Genomic DNA, 19,267 nt, shown 5'->3' with positions numbered 1-19,267 from the left:
AGGAAGAATCCTAAGCTATTAACAAAGGGGAAAATAGGGGGCAGCTAGGTGGAGAGTATCTGAGTTCAAATCCGGCCTCAGACGCTTGACACTTGCTAGCTGTGTGACCCTGGGCAAGTCACTTAACCCTAAATGCCTCACCAAAAAACAAACAAATAAACAAAAACCAAGGGGAAAATGCTACAAATCACAACTAGAAAAATGTAAGTCACAGCAACCCTGTGAAATTTCAATTCATTGGAATTGGTAAAGATGACAAAAAGCAGAAAATGTCAGTTGTGGAAGAGGCCATGTTGGTAGAGCTATGAACTGGTGCAATTCTTCTGAAAAGCAATTTGGAGCTATTCCTAAGAAGTCACTCAACTGTGCATACTCTCTGACCCTGCAATACTAAACCTATATCCCAAAGAGATAAAAGAAAGAAGAAAAGATACCATATGCACAAAAATGTTTACAGTAGCTCCTTTTGCAGCAAAATACTGGAAGCGAATGCAACCAAAAAGGAAAGCAGAAAGCTGAAAAATAATTTTATAGCAAGTGTCTCTGATAAAGACCTTATTTCTCAAATATATAGAGAACTGATTCAAATTTATAAGAATTTAAGTCATTCCCCAATTGATAAATGGTCAAAGGATAAAAGCAGTCAGCTTTCAGATAAAGGAATCAAAACTATCTATAGTCATATGAAAATCATTACTGATTTAGAGAAATGCAAATGAAAACAACTCTGAGATACCACCTCATTCATACCTATCAAATTGGATAATATGACAGAAAAGGAAAATGATAAATATTGGAAAAGATATGGGAAAATTGAGACACTAATGCACTGTTGGTAGAGTTGTGAACTGATTCAACCATTCTGGAGAGCAATTTGAACCTTTTCCCAAAGGACTATAAAACTGAGCATACCCTTTGATCAAGTAATATCCCAGCAATATTCCAAAAAGGTAAAAGGAAGAGGGGGACCTATTTGTGCAAAATTATTTATAGCTGCTCTTTTCTTGGTGGCGAGGAAATTGAGAGAATATCCATCAATTGGAGAATGGCCGAACAAGTTGTGGTATATTATTGTAATGGAATATTACTGTGCTATAAGGAATGATGAGCAAGCTGATTTCAGAAAAAAAAACAAACCTGAAAGGCTCACATGAATTGATGCAAAGTGAAGTGAGCAGAATCAGGAGAACATTGTACAGAGTAAAAGTGATACTGTATGATGATCAACTGTTAATGACTTAGCTATTTTCAGTAACAAAATGATCAAAGACAATTCCAAAGGACTCACGATGAAAAATGCTATCCATCTCCAAAGAAAGAACTAATGGTATCTGAATGCAGATCAAAGCATACTATTTTTCATGTTCTGTATTTTTTCATGTTTTCCTTCTTTGAGTCTGTATCTTCTTTCATAATATGACTAATATGGTAATGTGTTTTGCATGACTGAACATGTATAACCTATGTCAAATTGCTTACTGTCTTAAGGAAGATGGAGGGGAGGGAGGGGAGAGAAAATTGGGACTCCAAATTGTTTGGATGTTAAAAACTGTGGAGGGCAGCTAGGTGGCATAGTACATAAAACACCGGCCCTGGATTCAGGAGGACCTGAATTCAAATCCAGCCTCAGACACTTGACACTTACTAGCTGTGTGACCCTGGACAAGTCACTTAACTCTCATTGCCCCACACCAAAAAAAAAAATGTGTTTATATGCAACTGTATTTTTAAATGTTTTTTTTTAATTGGAACCAAAGGGAGTCCCCATCAATTGAGAATGGTAGAACAAATAATTACATATGTAATGGAATCAGATAGCAACATAAAAATGAATCAAAGGGAAAGTTTCTGAGAATTGTATGAATGGATACAAAGTAAAGTGACAACCAGGAGAAAAAAATTCTACAACATCCACATTGTAAACAAAATTAATTTTAAAAGGTTTAACAACTCTCTGATCAATTCAATGACCACCTATACTTCTATAGGTTATATAATTAAAAAACAACCTTCCTGGTTCCTGATAGAAGCAATTTACTCAAAATACAGAATGACTTTACATTTTTGGACATGGCTTATTTTGCTTGGAAATGCTTATTTCTTACAAGGGTTTTTGTTTCTGTTTTTCAATTGGGGATGGGATTTTTTGTTTGTTTGGTTTGTTTGTTTCTTTTTATGAGGGAGAAAAAGAAATCAGCAGTAGTACTGCCTAAAAAAAGGAAAAGGAAGAAAAGAGGGCAACTGAATTATTTTTTAATGCACAAATGAGAAAAGAAATAGACACCGACAAGCAGGGCATCTTATTATACACGTTTTAAGTGAGATTCATGATGTCATGCAATCACCTTTTCTTGTTCTGTTTTATAAGGGAAATGCTCACTTTTGAGGAGTTTTTAAGGTGCAGAATAAATTTTCAAAAAATTTTTTAGATTACCCACTTTTTTTTTTAATGAGGCAATTGGGGTTAAGTGACTTGCCCAGGGTCACACAGCTAGTAAGTGTTAAGTGTCTGAGGCCGGATTTGAACTCAAGTACTCCTGATTGCAGGGCTGGTGCTCTATCCACTGCGCCATCTAGCTGCTCCTCAAAATTTTTTTTAAAGAATCAGAAAGCTTGAATAAGAAGGAAAGAAACCAAAAACTTGTAGACTACATAGGAGTACACCATTACATCCTGAATGCTTTTTTTTTGAGAAATTAGCTTTGCCCAAAAAATATTATCTTGTATTTATGTGTATGTGTGCCTTTGTGTAAGCGTGTATGTACATGTACATGTGCTCCTTGAAGGCAGAAATCCTGTTTCTTTTTGGCGTGTGCATCTCCAGCATCTAGCATAAAGTGTCTAGCAGTGCCTGGCACATAGTACATACTTACTGATTGACTGGTTGATTCAGGAAAAGAAGTCGTGGTGGGAAAGTTGAGCACCCAATAACATAAGAAAAATGAAACTGATTATATTTAAATGATTATCTATTGATGTAATAGTAATTCCTGAATCATCTATTTGTCTACTGTCAGACCAACTTGTAAGAGCATAGATCAGAATTGGTAAAAAGCTAGAATAGTAATAATAAGAAAAATATATGGTACGCAATTGAAACAATCCAATCCTGAAGTATTTAGACAAGCGACTGACAATGAAAAATGGGAAATGGACAGTCGGAAAGCTATCAACATTAATTATACTAGTTTTATGAAGAGGCTTAGCTGATGTAAATCAGTTCCTAAAACAAGGAGACTAAGAAGGACTTAAAGAAAAAAACAACACAAAACAAAAACCCTTAGTCAGAAAGTATTGTACTTAAGTGCCAAACAAAGAAAGATGCAAGCCAGAGGCAATACTAATTTAGAATATAAACTTGTTTGTAAAATCTTAAAGAAAAAGATAATGGAAGATTATAAGCAGTTTCTTCTCATAAAACAAAGAGAAGCAGCAGTGGAGAGTAAAAACCAGTTTAAAGAAAGCTTGGCAAGAGCTCCAGCCAAGTAAAGTCATCTCAAGCACATATAAGGATGAAAATAGGAGGAAAACACAGAATAAAATGAAAATGATCTACAAAGGTTTTTTTATTTGTTTGTTTTTTGCGGGGCAATAAGGATTAAGTGACTTGCCCAGGGTCACACAGCTAGTAAATGTCAAGTGTCTGAGGCCGGATTTGAACTCAGGTCCTCCTGAATCCAAGGCCAGTGCTCTATCTACCACTCCATCTAGCTGCCCCTCTGAAGGGTTTTTTAAAAATTTTTAGGGTTTTTTTGGGGGGGGGTTATTGTTGTGGGGCAATGAGGGTTAAGTGACTTGCCCAGGGTCACACAGCTAGCAAGTGTCAAGTGTCTGAATCCGGATCTGAACTCAGGTCTTCCTGAATCCAGGGCCTTTGTTTTATCCACTGCACTACCTAGCTGCCCCCTACAAAGGTTTCTATAATAAACAATGTTTACCATTGAGGACCACAGGGCCAGCACATTGGTACAACACAATCTTTTTTTTTTTTTTTTTGAGAGGCAATGAGGGTTAAGTGACTTGCCCAGGGTCACACAGCTAGTAAGTGTCAAGTGTCTGAATTCACATTTGAACTCAGATCCTCCTGAATCCAGGGCCAGTGCTCTATCCACTGAGCCACCTAGCTGCCCTGCTACAACACAATCCTAAAGAAGGTAGAAATGTTCCTACAGAGAGCACAAACAACACCTACTTCCTCATTCTTATAAAACCTTTCTGAGACTCATTTAGACACATATTGAGGGCATCCTTGATGAAGATACTAGTGGGGATCGGACAGGTTTCCACAAGCAATATTCTATAACAGACTGCAAGTTTACCGTTAGGGAACTGACCAAAAGATGGAAAGAGTAAAATATACCACTTTGTTTACTGTTTGTTGAATATGAAAAGCCTTTGATTCAGTAGGACAAAATGCTACCTTAAAAGCTCCCTTCCAATAAAATATCTTCCAGTCTTGCATCAAAAAGATTTCTGCTTCTTTGGAAAACCTAGAAACAGAAATAGTCTTATTCAGTGGTGCACTGCTGACAAAAATCAGGTAAAGCATAAAATAAGGTGAATACTTGCCCCACAGTTCATTGCTGTGATGGGAGAGAGGAACGGGAACAAGCATGAATTAAATTACTCTGATGTTCTAGGCACTATACTAAGTGCTTTCCAAATACTGCTTGATCCTCACTACAACCCTGTGAAGTAGGGGCTGTTGCTCCCATTTTACAGTTGAGAAAACTGGGGAAAACAGAGGTTAAGTGTCTTGCCCAGTGTCATACAGCTAGTAAGTATATGAGGCCAGCTTCAAACTCAGGTCTTTCTTGTCTCCAGGGCCACTGCCTCTCCCAGCTGCCTCTGGTTGAGATCCAATACATAGTCTAGGTTAATGAGAAATTCCCTGTGGGGGGTGAGGTCTTCCAAATGCTGCTGTTTGCAGATGACATTATATTGCTTGCATTAAGTCCTGGAATATTGCAGAACCTCCTGGGAGAAATCTAAAACCACTCAAAGGAGTTAGAAAAATCAAGTGGGTAAAGAACGTCTATTACCAAGATTATTACATGTAATTGGATGGAAAACAGCTGGAGTTTATCCATCAGTATATGTGGATCAGATAGTACAAAGGACAACAAGTTGGGCTTCAAAATTAAAAAGGAGGAGAGCATTGCACTGTCTTTAGGAGATTGCAGAGTTCTTTCAATGCCCCCAAACTTCTCCGGGAAACCAAGATCCATCTTTTTAATACCAGTGTCCTGCCACTGTGATTGTATGGCTGCAAGATGTGGAACACAACGGTCTGTGAAATTATTAATTATACAGAGGGCAATGGAATAGCATATGGTACATGTGAGCAAGATACATCCAATGAGAAACTTCAGAGAAGAAAAGATGCAAAATATGTCACCTGGGAAAAGATGCCAGAAAAAAAATGAAGAAAGCTTCTAGCATGTTGGGTCAATGTCCCTACAACTGACTTATGAGAGGACAGAGACAAGAGTTACACAGGCAGGTGTGGATGGGATGTGTTCTACATCACATAAGATCCAAATTCATAAGATCACAGATCCACCATAGTATTTTGAGGAACTGAGTAAGAAATTACCGTAAATGTTTTTCCTTTTTCCTTTTTTTTTTTTTTTTTGGAGTTGACTGCCTATTGAAACAGGTTAGGTTGTAGCTGTTGTGATCATATGAATTGTTTTTGGTGCTTTATCCTCTGTTCTAATTTGGTATTTACTTAGACCTTTGTTCTAACCAGTCAATAATCTGCACCCAGGCAGCTGATTCTGAAATGACTGTAACGGGTTGTTTCTTTTCTCTTACGATGGAGTCAATTCCTTTTTTATGATGGTTAGTGTTCGCCATGTTTCATGTCTTCTGAGTTTCTATTTGACACAGTGCCTGATACATAGTAGACATATGACAAATGTCTAGAATTGAATTGTACATCCACGATGTACAAATGTAAAGCATCTTAACATCCAACTAGCCTTTGGATTCTTTCATTTCTAGATATTAAAACTTATCTTACAGTATAGATTTTACCTATTACCTCTGTGTCTGCCTTTGCATGGACATCACAAAAGATCAAATATGCATGCTGATTTATTTAGATAAATATCATCAAATTATTTAGAGAAGTTCTTTATTTCTTCGATCTTTATCATGGATGTTGACCCATAAAACAAAATGATATTCATTATGACTTGTTTATTTACCCTCATCATGAGCATCACAAATGAGATGACAAAGTGTCCCATGGAATGATGTTTCCTGTTGCCTTTGGGGACTCAGTGAAACCAACTCTGCCAATTCCTTTATCTGTACTTCTGAGAATTTGCAAGCTGTCCTTTCGTCTAGCAGTGGCTACTTTATGTCTTCTGGTTTAATTAATATTAAGAAAGACAGGGGGCGGCTAGGTGGTGCAGTGGATAAAGCACTGGCCCTGGATTCAGGAGTACCTGAGTTCAAATCCGGCCTCAGACACTTGACACTTACTAGCTGTGTGATCCTGGGCAAGTCACTTAACCCCCATCGCCCCGTAAAAAAAAAAGGCAACAATAATTTGGCACAGTTCCTCCAATAGCATGCCAATTTGTTAGGTGTTAGACAAAAACTGCAGTCAAGTGCATCAACAGTCAAATGGGTTATCTGTGGATAGTCGAAGAAAGTCTTAGCATCTTATGCCCCTTTTCTGTCTATCTGTCAGTATCACCATAGAGCAAGCTAGTGCTATAATGGACTGAGAACTATGTTGAATTTGTTTCTGTTCCTGGCCCACCATGGCCAAAATAATTTATCATCCAGCAGCCAACCTCCTGGGGATGAACACCTCCATACTCAACTAGGGTGATTCTCTGCTGATGTGAGCAAACTCAGTTTTTTACCACACCCATGCTCAAAGTTTTTCCAGCTAGACACAACCTGCCTGAGGTTCAACTCTTTGCCTCGGGGTCATGTCCGCTCTAAAACATCAGAGCAGCACTTTTTGGAGACTTAGAAACAATTACTAATAAAAAAAAATTACAAATAACACCCACAGAAAGACACTGTGAAGAATGCAGAGCTTTAAAAAAGTCACTACAGGCATTTTTTTAAAGAGCAAAATGCTGTACACACAAACGGCTTATTAAAAGAATGCATTTAGTGTTGAGCTAACAGTTAAAGCACCATCCACTGCAAAGAAGCATCAAGCTAATATTCTTACCAAGCTGTTTCTTGATCACAAAGAAAAGATAAAAGCTGGAGGTTTTTTTTAAAAAAAACTTTTAAACAGAATCTTGGTTTTGAGCTATGTTGATTTAGCCCAGTTTCTCTAAGTTCAAAGTCATTGTTCCAGAGGTTGCTCCAGTCTCTTACCTCCCTTTTGCCACAGGTTGCACCAAGGCTTAGCACTTTTATCTTGCTCTGTACCTCTGACTAGATGAACTATGTTTTTCCCTAGCTGTGGCGCGCACGCGCGCGCACACACACACACACACACACACACACACTTTAAAAACAATTTCTAAACTCTTCTGATAGTTATCATTTCAGTCCAAATCTTAAATGAGGAGTTAGAAAATTTACGAGCAAGAAAGAATAAGTTCCTCTTCTCATTTTCCTTCTAGGACATGATCATATTCTTTAACCTTCTCACTCAATCTCTGGAAATGCCTCCCCCAGTCCTTAGACCTGATTCCTGCTTCTAGTCCTTGAGCCAATCACCTCATGACCAAGTTCCCCATTTGCTCATTGGTTCCTTGATCTATCTACTCTACTCTCCACAGATGGCATTATCAGGTCTCTTCTGCCAGCCAAATACTAGTCATAAAATTCAGTGGTCTGTCCCTCTGGTAAGCTGGAGAATTATGTCTCTACCCCTTGAGTCTTTTAGTACCCACAAATCTCTGCCCAAACCAGCCCAAAGCAACACCCTCCCTTTGGTTTCTTAATATAATGTCAAGTTTGTGCAAAGATGAGTTTTTAGTTCCTAACTCTGGCTGTCCAATTTATCATGTTAGATGAAACCAGTGGTACTTTGGTGTTTCACCTCAAGCTGTATCTTCCCAGAAGTAATTAGAAGGTAAACAATCTGGCCCTGAGGTCAGGAAAACTGGGACTCCAGTTCAACCTCTGACATGTACCTGATGTGTACTTAATCCCTTGTCCCAGGCAACTCTCTAAGACTCTAAATTGTAGAGCATGTGTTGATCTGCATTGTTGGAGGGCATTTCCTCAATGGGAGTTCCCTATACCAATGAAATCAAATATAAGGAATAGAAATCTATCTAGCCCACCCTCCACCTTAATTAATGTAACCACCAAAGGCCCAGACGCTTCCATGGAGGTCATCACAGAACTGATCATTGGACAAGATAGGTTTTAATGTATAAATGAGGTTCTGGATGCAGTGAGACAGTCACCGAAAATTCAGGAAGCATGCCCCCTCATGTATGAGAGAAGCACCGGTGATGAACTCAAGAGCAGAATTCTGTCAGCCCAGCCATGTGGCTGCCCCAGCAGATATACTACCAGAGATTGACTTAAGGAGAGATGTATGAGGCAGAATGAGACTTGAGTTATCCCTCCCCTTCCCAGACACATATAACCTCTACACATGTGCCTCAGTACCACTGTACTGCAAGTGTGAGCCCACTCTTCCCATGGATGCAATAAGTATTTTTTTTTATTTTTTTTTAAATGTTTTTTTTTAGTGAGGCAATGGGGGTTAAGTGACTTGCCCAGGGTCACACAGCTAGTAAGTGTCGAGTGTCTGAGGCCGGATTTGAACTCAGGTACTCCTGAATCCAGGGCCGGCGCTTTTAACCACTGCGCCATCTAGCTGCCCCCTGCAATGAGTATTTTTGTAAGAATCTGCACCATGATTTTGGGGGTAATGTTTTGTATTAATGCTCTTTCTATACTATCTTACTATTTAAGTCTAAAGGACAGCTGGGTGGTGCAGTGGATAGAGCACCAGACCTGGAGTCAGGAATATTCACCTTCCTGAGTTCAAATCTGGCCTCAGAAACTTACTACCTGTGTGACCTTGGGCAAGTCACTTAAACCCTGTTTGCCTCAGTTCCTCATCTGTAAAATGAGCTGAAGAAGGAAATGGCGAATCATTCCAGTAACTTTGCCAAGAAAACCCCAAATGAGGGCACAAAGAATCAGACATAACTAAAAAACAACTGAACAACCAAAAATTAAGTCTAAGGGCTAACTGCTAATGGGAAGCATACCAGTGGAGGCTTGGGAGCTACACTGTTAGAAGTATTTAGCCCCACAGTTACCCTTAGAAACCAGGAAGTAGCAGTGGCCCCTCTGAGCAACTCCAAACCTTGGAATACAAGTACAAATACGGGGGAATAGTCTAGAGAAGGTGCTATACACAGGTAAGATCCCCCATCCCTGAATGGTTGCCAGTAGATACAGAGATGATGTAATCTAGCATAATGTTATGTTCAATTAATATGCACTAGAAAGCATCTAATCCAACCCCCTCATTTATAGAAAAAGAAACTAAGGCCCAGAGAGTTCAAAGGTCACAAAACATAGTAAGTTAGCAAATCCAGAACTAGAACTCAGGTTCTGACTCCAGGTTCATTAGTTTTCCCCTCACTCCTCAATGCGGTTTCTCATCCTCATCTGCCAAAACAAAAGGAGGTTGTACTTGAAGCTCTTTAAAGTCCCTTTCACTTTTACAATACCAGGGCCTTAAATTTCTACAAGTACGGTAGAAACCAGGGCTCCTTGTTTCTTTGTTTGTTTTAGTTAGAAAATATTCTGCTTCTGATGGGGACAAAGGAGTGGAAGTGCTGACCAGGAAATACGCAGGGCAGTGGTGGCTGGATGGAATGCCAAGAGGGAGGCCTGCCAACAAGTCTGAAGGAGTATTTGGGATCATGCCAATAGCTACTGACATTTCAACCTGTGGATTTCCAGCCACACCTGGCTCCTTGCCAGAAATGTCTGTGGGTCAAGTCCCTGAAGGCCATGTCCTCTCTTACACAGACATCTGAAATACTAGTGAGGCCAGGGTTCTACCTCCTATCCTATGCCCAAAGGCCATGGGGAAGGGCTTGGGGGCAGCCTTTAGTTTCCTGGCTCATTAAATACAATCAAGTCAAGTAAAGTCAGCAGCAATTATTAAGAACTTACTACCCACCAAGCACTGTGCTAATTCAAAAAAAAGGTGAAAACAGTCCACATGCTAATGGAGGAGACAACAAGCAAATTACATACCAACGACACGTAACAGGATAAATTGAAGATTGTCTCAGAGGGAAACACTCCTTGCAGAAAGTGGAATTTTAGCTGAGACTTGAAGAAAGCCAGGAAAGCTAGTAGGCAGAAACAAAGATGGAAAGAATTTCGGGCATGGGGAATTGACAGTAAAAAGACAGAGTCAGGGCATTGAGTGTCTTGTTCGAGGAGCATCAAGGATGTCAGCATCACTGGATCATAGACTATGTGGAAGATAGTAAGGTATAAGAAGATTGGAGGGGCAGCTAGGTGGTGCAGTGGATAGAGCACCAGCCCCAGATTCAGGAGTACCTGAGTTCAAATCCGGCCTCAGACACTTAACAATTACTAGCTGTGTGACCCTGGGCAAGTCACTTAACCTCAATTGCCTCACCAGAAGAAGAAGAAGAAGAAGAAGATTGGAAAGGGAAAGGTTATAAAGGGCTTTAAAAGCCAGAGGATTTCATATTTGGTTACTGGAGATATTTAGGAACTACTGAACTGAATGAATAGGAGGTTTACATGTTCAGACCTGATCTTTAGATAGATCGATTTGATAGCTGAATGGATATGTTTGGGGAGGGGTTGAGAGAGTGAAGAACTGGGATGACATCTAGGTTTGGAGCCTGGGTGATTTGGATAATTGTGGTAAATGCCTTGAACAGTAGAATTTTGAAAGAAGGAAATGTTAGAGGAAAAAATAATGAAGTCAGATATGAACTGTTTTTTTTTAAGATGTCTACATCTAGTTCAAGATGTCTACTAGGCAGCTGGAAATGTCAGACTGAAGGTTAAGGTTGGATAAATAGATGTAAGAATCAGAAGTTAATAATTGAATCCATAGGATCTGGTTTGCAGTCAATCCTCGTGTTTCTTTTTTTCTTTCTTTTTTTTTTTTTTGGCAGGGCAATTGGGGTTAAGTGACTTGCCCAGTCACACAGCTAGTAAGTGTCAAGTGTCTGAGGCCGGATTTGAACTCAGGTACTCCTGAATCCAGGGCTGGTGCTTTAGCCACTGCACCACCTAGCCACCCCCCTTCAAGTGTTTCTTAAGCACCTACTCTGTGATAAGCACTGGACCAGATGCTGGAGAGCCATGAACAAAGAATGAACCAATCCCTACATGCAAGAAGCTTACCTTTCATTCCTATGCTAGTTTCCCTGCCCTTTATACCTGAAACAGGGGGGCTACTGAAAACAGAAATAGACGGCCAACAGGTTCATATGACCTTGTTTGTTCAGATTTCTGGTTAATTTTATAAGCCTGCTTCTTAAAAATATTTTAGTAATGCCTACTGCTTTTTAAACCACCAAACTTTCACAAGAAAGATAATTTTCCATCTCCTCCAACAGGGCAGAGTGCTTGTTACCTTGTAATCTACTGACTGCTGCACTAAAAAGTCTCAATGTGTCAATGTATCTGAGGGATACTTAGTCTTTTCCCCATCTCCAAATGTCAAATGTAAAGTTCTTCTTTTGTCCCTCTCCCAAGTAGGCAAAGGGTCCTAACAGATTATTTAGGATTACCCAGATTTTACCTCCAAATTGTGGCTCCTTCTAGTCAATTTATACATGAAACTTCAGACTACTTTGGAAGTTCAGATATGCACCTCCTTTGTCAAATAATGTGTCTCTGACCACAAATAAAAAGTAACATATGCTGCTCAATAGGCCTATGCTGCTTTTGAGGAAGGAAAATTAAAATCTGTTAAAAGTAACTACCTCTTGGGGCAGCTAGGTGGCGCAGTGAATAAAGCACCAGTCAACCCTGGATTCAGGACCACCTGAATTCAAATTCAACCTCAGACACTTGACACTTACTAGCTGTGTGACCTTGGGCAAGTCACTTAACCCTCAGTGCCCTGAAAACAAACAAACAAACAAACAACAAGAACAACAACAACAAGTAGCTACCTCTTAATTCATGGCAAAGCTATTGAGTATTTGTCAAATTTCACATAAATTTATTCAAATGCTAATCTAGGTGACAAGATTCTGATAGACAACAGGTCAAAATAAGATAAGTCTTTTTTCCTTGCCCTCTTCTCTTTTCTCTCTGCATTCTCTTATTTGGTGACCTCATCAGCTCTTTTGGGTTGAATGGCCATCACTATGATTCTCATATCTATAAATGCAGCCCTAGTTTCTCTCCTTAGACCCCAAATATCAAGAGCCTAGCAGACATTTTGAACTGTATGACCCATAGGCACCTCAAACTGGACACGTCCAAAACAGTATGCTCATTATCTTCCCCCCTCCCCCAAACAAATCTTCTTCCCAACTTTCCTATTTTTGTTCAGGGTACCACTATACTTGTAGTCACCCATGTTTATCATCTCAGCATCATCCTTGACTACTTGCTCTTACTCAGTTCATATATCCAATTAGTTGCCATATCTTGTAATTTTTATCTTCACACTATCTCTCCCATATGTCCCTTTTCTCCACTCAAAAAACTACCACTATGGGGGCAGCTAGGTGGTGCAGTGGATAGAGTACCAGTCCTGGATTCAGGAGTACCTGAGTTCAAATCCGGCCTCAGACACTTAACAAGTACTAGCTGTGTGACCCTTGGCAAGTCACTTAACCCCAATTGCCTCACACACACACACACAAAACCCCCCCCAAAAAAACCCAACCTAACACTATGGTCAAGTAGGTCATCACCTCTGACCTATACTACTCCAATAGCTTTCTTATGATCTCCCTACCTCAAACTCTCCCCACTCCAATTCATCTTCCACAAATCATCAGAATAATGGGGGTTTTTTGAGGGGGGTTGGTTTTCGTTTTTTTGTTTTTTGTTTTTTGCAGAGCAATGAGGATTAAGTGACTTGCCCAGGGTCACATAGCCAGTAAATGTCAAGTGTCTGAGGTCTGATTTGAACTCAGGTCTTCCTGAATTCAGGACCAGTGCTTTATCCACTGCGCCCCCTAGAATGATGTTCTTAAAGCAAAGATATGCATACCATCCCACCCCATACTCAATAAACCACAGTGGCACCCTATTTCTACTAGAACCAAATGTAAATTCATCTGTTTATCATTTAAGGCTCTTCATAAACTGGCCTCATCCTGGCCTCACTCTTCCAACCTTATTTCACATGACTCTCCTTCCTTCACTCTGCTATCCAGCCATACTGTTCTGCAGATTTCTTATACACAACACTCCTCCTGTCTCCTTGAATCTGCAGTGACTGTCCAATATACCTAGAATACTCTCTTTCCTCACTTCCACCTCATGGAATCTGGAACGATTCAATTCAAGTATCACCTTATTCATGAGGACTTTCCCAGTCCTCCAAATGCTAGTGCCTTTCAGCTTGCTTACCCTTCACTCCCCCTGGCCCAGGGTGCCTTAGATGTGCCTTGGATCTGTTCAGTACATACCTATAGATGTACAAGTTGTCTCCCTCTTTAGAATGTAAATTCCTTGAGGGCAAATTGCCTGGAATAGTAACCAGGAATACAGAAAATGTTTAATAGATGCTTTTTTGAATCATTCATTTTTGAAATCTTGCTCTTGAATTTAGGGACCCATGAAATGGAAACTTGGGCTTTGAAATGCTATGGCAGCCGGAAAATACAAACTTTCATGGATTTCAAAACATGCTTTAAAGGATAAACAAGTAACTTCTTTGGGAAGATGTGTGCCAAATCTAAAGGGAAGCCTAAATAGGGCAACATGGTAGAGTGGACAGAGGATTTGGAAGTGGTGTCAGGGAGTTCACCATCATCAGCCACATGACTTTGGACAAGTTGCTTCATCTTTCTAGCTCTTCATTTCTTCATCAGAAAGATGAGGAGGTTGGACTAAATGACCTATCAGATCCATTCTAGCTCTTAATGCTATTATTCTAATCAAGGAGCAGTATCTTAGCCATTCTTGTTTGAGAAGCTCCATACTGACAGTCCAAATGCTGTCTGCCCGGAGAGAAAATGGGACACAATGGATGCTCATCCTGCCTCAGACACCAGCTAGCTGGGTGAATCTCTGAACTTCAGTTTTCTTATCTGGAAAATGGGGATGATAAATAATAGCACCTCCCTCACCGTTTGAGGAGGATCAATTGAGATAATATATGTATAATGCTTTGAAAGCTTTAAACATGCTAAGTAAATATGAACTATGATTATTATTGTCATATTGGAGACTTTATCCTCCCTGGATATTAAGCAGAGGCAGCTAAGCTTGTGGCAGCTAGGTGGCACAGTAAACAGAGTACTGAGCCTAGAGTAAGGGAGAACTAAATTCAAATCAGGCTTCAGACACTTAGCTGTATGACCCTGGGTGAGTCACTAACCCTGTTTGCCTTAATCCACTGAAGAAGGAAATGGCAAACTACTCCAGTGTCCTTGCCAAGAAAACCCCATGGACAGCATTGGCATGCTATGGTCCACCTGGGTCACAGAGTCAGACATAACTGAATGACTGAACCACAACAAGTTTACGTCACCAAACTTAAGTCAGAAAGGCCTGTTGATATGCAGAATCCATTTCTCTGTGTTTTTCATGACCACTGACTATCAAGAAGGAAAAGTGAAGTAGAGAAATATGACCAAGTATTGATCTAAACAAGACACTTAACCTAAGAAGGTCAAGGAGGAAGGGACAAAGGTAGGAAGGTCAGGAAAACTTTTTTCAGGCTGACAAATGGAAAATTTCTATTTTGGAATCATTCAGACACCTAAAAGACCAGGACTGAAGTGGAGATTCCAAGAATGTTAGGAGATTTGGTACTGAACTGCTGTGAAGGAGAAAGATGGAGGTTCAAGGAAAGATGCAGTTAGATGTACAACAGGACTTTTCATGTCCCTTTACTTTTTTCCCACTTCCTATTTCTACCTTCAACATACATGGGAATCAACTTCAAAAAAAAAATCAAGTAATGAAACTGACAATGAGAAGGGCTTTAAGACTTATGTAGATGTTTTAAAATATATGTTACCTCATTTGATTCTCACAACACTATGAGGTAGATACGGTTTTACTGTCTCCATTTCACAGATAGGGAAATTGAGGTTCTGAGAACTTAAGTGACTTACCTATGATCATACAACTAGGGAAGAGTCTGAGGATATGAACCCAAGGTCTTCTTGACTCTAAGTCTAGCACTCTATCCTCTACACCATGATTATTTTATATTTTTAAAATGTGTCATTTCACAAAAATGGGGCTCCAACAGTTCCATTAAACATGATAGTATGGAAACCCTTGGGGAGACCTTACAGCTCCTAGCATCATACGGTCTCAATATTATGTTGAACAATTACACTGTTTAAGCTCTGGAGTTACCCACAAGTAACAAATGGCTAGGGGGGTTTTGGTTTTATTTTGTTTTATTTTTAGCTGAGCAGTTCTCCATCGTACTATGAATATAATACAAAATAAGCATATACCCTCTAATTCAGTTTAAAAATGAGGAAATGAAATTACTTTGCAATTCAGCTTGAAGTAATTGTTACATATCTATTTTTAAATATAGGCCCATGGAACAGACCATATCAGAAATACCCAGAAGCAAATTAATACAATAGCTCAGTGCTCAATAAATGCAAGAACATAAACTACTAAGGAATGACTCCGTAGTCAAATAAGAATTTCAAGGGAAATGGAAGAACTTTGGCAGAAAATAGTTTTAGACCAGCATATTATACCAGATATCATGATGAATAAGCAATCTAAACTTTAAAAGGTCGTATTATTTGAGAGAGAGAGAGAAAGAGGAGAATGGGGATATCTTTTACAACTATCATTATGTTAAGAATGCATAATCAATCAAGGGATAGAGACCACAAAAGACAAAATAAGAAATTTTAATTATATAACATGTATTTTTATATGAATTCTTAGCCTGATATTTAAAGCCCTCAAAAAAAATCACTACTTCACTTATACAATCTTATTTCACATTACTCACATTAAGTATAAAAGAGCAAAAAAAAAAAAGTAGCCATTGTCAAATTCATATTATTTTGTATTTCTTCAACGGACTAACCCCCAGATCTTTACAAAGAAACTTACACTGAAGAGCTCTTTCCTTAGGTAACATGCAGGAAGTTTGGAAAGGATAGGAAAAACTCAATTTCTATGTGGTCCATTTAAATTAGAAAATTTGAGAAGTACTTAAAATTTTTCAGTAATGAATTAGGAATGACTATCATCCCATTCAAATTCCTTTAACAAATTATTGTTAGAGAATAAGATGCTTCAAATTATTAACCACAGGAAAAACCTCAACTATAGAGACATACTGATACCTTCAATGGATCAAAAATATCATTGAGTCTTCAGATTTTTGTTGCTAGCTCACAGTCACATGTTGAGCAGGAAGAGAAGCTTTTAACAAAACACGACGTTACATAGGAACTGTTTGAAGATGAGGATAGTGATACACTTGGGAAAGAATGCTGCTCTTTACTTGGCTGAGCAGGAGGAAAGTTCATTCCTTAACATTTAACTTTTAAAGGTTGGCTGGGTTTTACTTTGCCCCTCCCCCATTCTCAATTTTCAGCAGTTGTAAAAATGGGATGCCAAGAAAGACATTTGGGAAGGTGGAAAGAGAAGACATAGATCTGAAAGTAGACAATGCTGTGGCCAGCAACAGGATAAGTTGAAACGGAGGAAAAACTGAGAAAGCATCAGGTAAGACCAGGGAGGGAAGAAGGGATAACAGAGCGAGGAGGAGCCGCGGGCTGGATCGTTCGGTACGTGACAGTTTCGCTTTCATCAAAGTGGCCTGGGGCTGGGCAGGCAGGCAGGCAGGCAGGCGCATCCGAAGGCGGCAAATTAACTTCCTGCTGCTCTGGAACCCACTGGGAGCAGGAGACCGAAACACCACTGGGCTGGCCCGACCTGATCACAGCTTTTCCCTAAAACCTCGGGCCAAAGAGCTCCGGGGAAGGGGGCTGAGAGGTCGGGATGTTCAGCGATAAAGGAGGGAAGGTTGAGGCGGAGGAGGGGGAAGGAGAAGGCACCCGGGTTCCTGCGTAAATTCCCGCCGCCCCCCCCCCCCCCGCCCCAGCCCCGGGCTCCTGCCTACCTGCTGCCTTCCCCCGCGCGGCTCCGAGAGAGGAGCAGGACCAGGACCAGAGCAGGGCAGGTTCCCCGAGACAGCACCCGTGGACCAGCTCCGGGCGAGGAAGGAGGAGAGGCGGGCTCGGGCTTTCTGTCCATCCTGCGGGGCAGGCTCGGCTCTACTCCCAGCGCAGAGGGGCCCGAGCGGGGCCCCTCTGCGTCCTCCTGCTCCTCTTACACGATGCAATCAATTCCCCAAGCGGCGGCGGCGGCGGCGGCAGCGGTAACAGCAGCAGCAGCAGCGGCAGCAACAGGCACCGGTCTGGGAAGCAGTGGCAGCGCCGGGCGGGGGCCCTGGGGAGGCGGAGGAAGGGGGGGGGGGGAGAAGGAGGGGGAGGAGGAGATGTCTGTACAGAGCTCGCGTTTCCTCTTTGTAATCTGTAGAGCGCGGGGTAGCCGAAGCTCCAGGAGGGGAGACTGGAAAGAAAGCCGAGAGATGCGCCTGGGCAGCAGCCCTGGTGGCCTCCGCCACTCAACCTTGTGACTTTTTCCCAGGCCCGTCACACGCAGGGAACAGCTGCTGCAGTGCGGGTCTGGCTAGTACATCGCCTCGGCCTCCCTCCCGGCCAGCTCCGTCCTGGGGCACGGTGCCCCGAGGCCCAGAGAGAGAGCGGGCTCTTTGGCCGGCCGGGCGAGAGACGCTGCAAACTCTAAGGCCGCCGAGGGCAGGTGGGAGTGGATTGACAAGGGAAGGGTGATGGAGAGGGAGCGGGCCGTTCCCCACCTACCCCTCCTGGAGAGCCACTTGCTTTTGCTCCATCCCGTTTCACCATCTCTTCCCCACCCGGCCCCTAGCTGCTGGCCCTGGGGAGGAGGGAACAGCACGCCCTGGGGAGATGGCCGCAGCCGGTGTTCTATCCCAGCAGCTGCCCCGGCCAGGATTAGAATCTGGGCCGTCGCGGGTTTGGGAGCGCGTGTGTGTGTGTGTGTGTGTCTGCACTTTGCTGACTCTCAGAGGGAGGTCTGATTGCACAGCCTGTACCCTGCTGTCTATTTATAGCAGGCCAGCCAAGAGCAGGGTGCAGTTATTAAGGCCCGGTCACCCTCTTCCCTTCCCGGCAACTGACGTGACTATCACGCTGTGGGATACCTCTGGCCTTTTTTTCCCCTTCCCAATCCACTTTCGCCTTTTCTGTACCATTGCCCACCCCAACTGGAAAATGTGCCAGGTAGGGGAAAAGAGATCGAGGGAAGGGAGCAAACCTTGTCCAAATGCACCTCCAAATAACCCAGAAAAATGTGAAAGACTAAGTTCCTACTTAGTACCACCACCCCCCAAGCCCCCCAAGAAAAAACAACCCTAAATGTTCCTGAGGTCCTGAAACAGAGGCAGAAAACCTCAGGGTATTTGGTAAAGAAAAGAAGCAACTGGGGGCAGCTAGGTGGCGCAGTGGATAAAGTACCGGCCTTGGATTCAGGAGAACCTGAGTTCAAATCCGATTTGAGACACTTGACACTTACTAGCTGTGTGACCCTGGGCAAGTCACTTAACCCTCATTGCCCTACAAAAATTTAAAAAATTTTGAAAAAAAAAATAAAAGAAGCAACTACAGATGTCCCAAACCATCTCCAGAAAACCCCCTTTCTCTTCTCAAAGCTACAAATCTGCATTGTCAGTGCCAGTCAAACTCCTCCCCCATTCCCACTCAGAGTGACATCTTGACCATAAAATACAAGGTCGTTCCAGAAAAGACAATAATTAATTGTGTAAACGCAGGCAAGTGATGTGTGTTCTGTGCCTATCCCTTCCAACTCTAAATCAATTATCATAAGAACCCAGAAGATGCACAGGTGGTTGAACTGGAGAAACTTGGGTATTAGAGTAAAAAATAAAATAAAAACCACTTTCTTGGGGTGTGGGGGAAGGAGTGAAAAATTAATGATAAAAGATTTTGGTTCCCTTGTATTCAAAAGATATTGACTGGGAATACAAAAAGGGAGGGGGGGACTTGATCTGACCTAAGTTTAT

General features: G+C 41.4%; 1 protein-coding gene across 5 annotated transcripts in view; it reads right to left on the bottom strand.

Moving 5' to 3' along the window:
• The window catches only part of TBC1D1 (TBC1 domain family member 1), a 316,594-nt gene extending 298,266 nt beyond the window's left edge, over window positions 1-18,328 (bottom strand). For 3 of the 5 annotated variants that reach the window (XM_043971866.1, XM_043971870.1, XM_043971869.1), the window contains exon 1: window positions 17,264-17,554. The gene's annotated coding sequence lies outside the window, so the exon portion shown is untranslated. Of the gene's footprint in view, window positions 1-4,420; window positions 4,491-10,221; window positions 10,320-17,263; window positions 17,555-18,026 lie in introns of those variants that run through there. The other 2 variants (XM_043971868.1, XM_043971867.1) reach the window with 2 other exon arrangements.
• Window positions 18,329-19,267: the final 939 nt, after the last annotated feature.

The sequence above is a fragment of the Dromiciops gliroides genome, chromosome 6 (assembly GCF_019393635.1).
Source record: "Dromiciops gliroides isolate mDroGli1 chromosome 6, mDroGli1.pri, whole genome shotgun sequence".
Lineage (NCBI taxonomy): Eukaryota > Metazoa > Chordata > Mammalia > Microbiotheria > Microbiotheriidae > Dromiciops > Dromiciops gliroides.
Note: the sequence above shows the minus strand (reverse complement) of the source record. Positions and strands in the feature narration are given on the sequence as shown.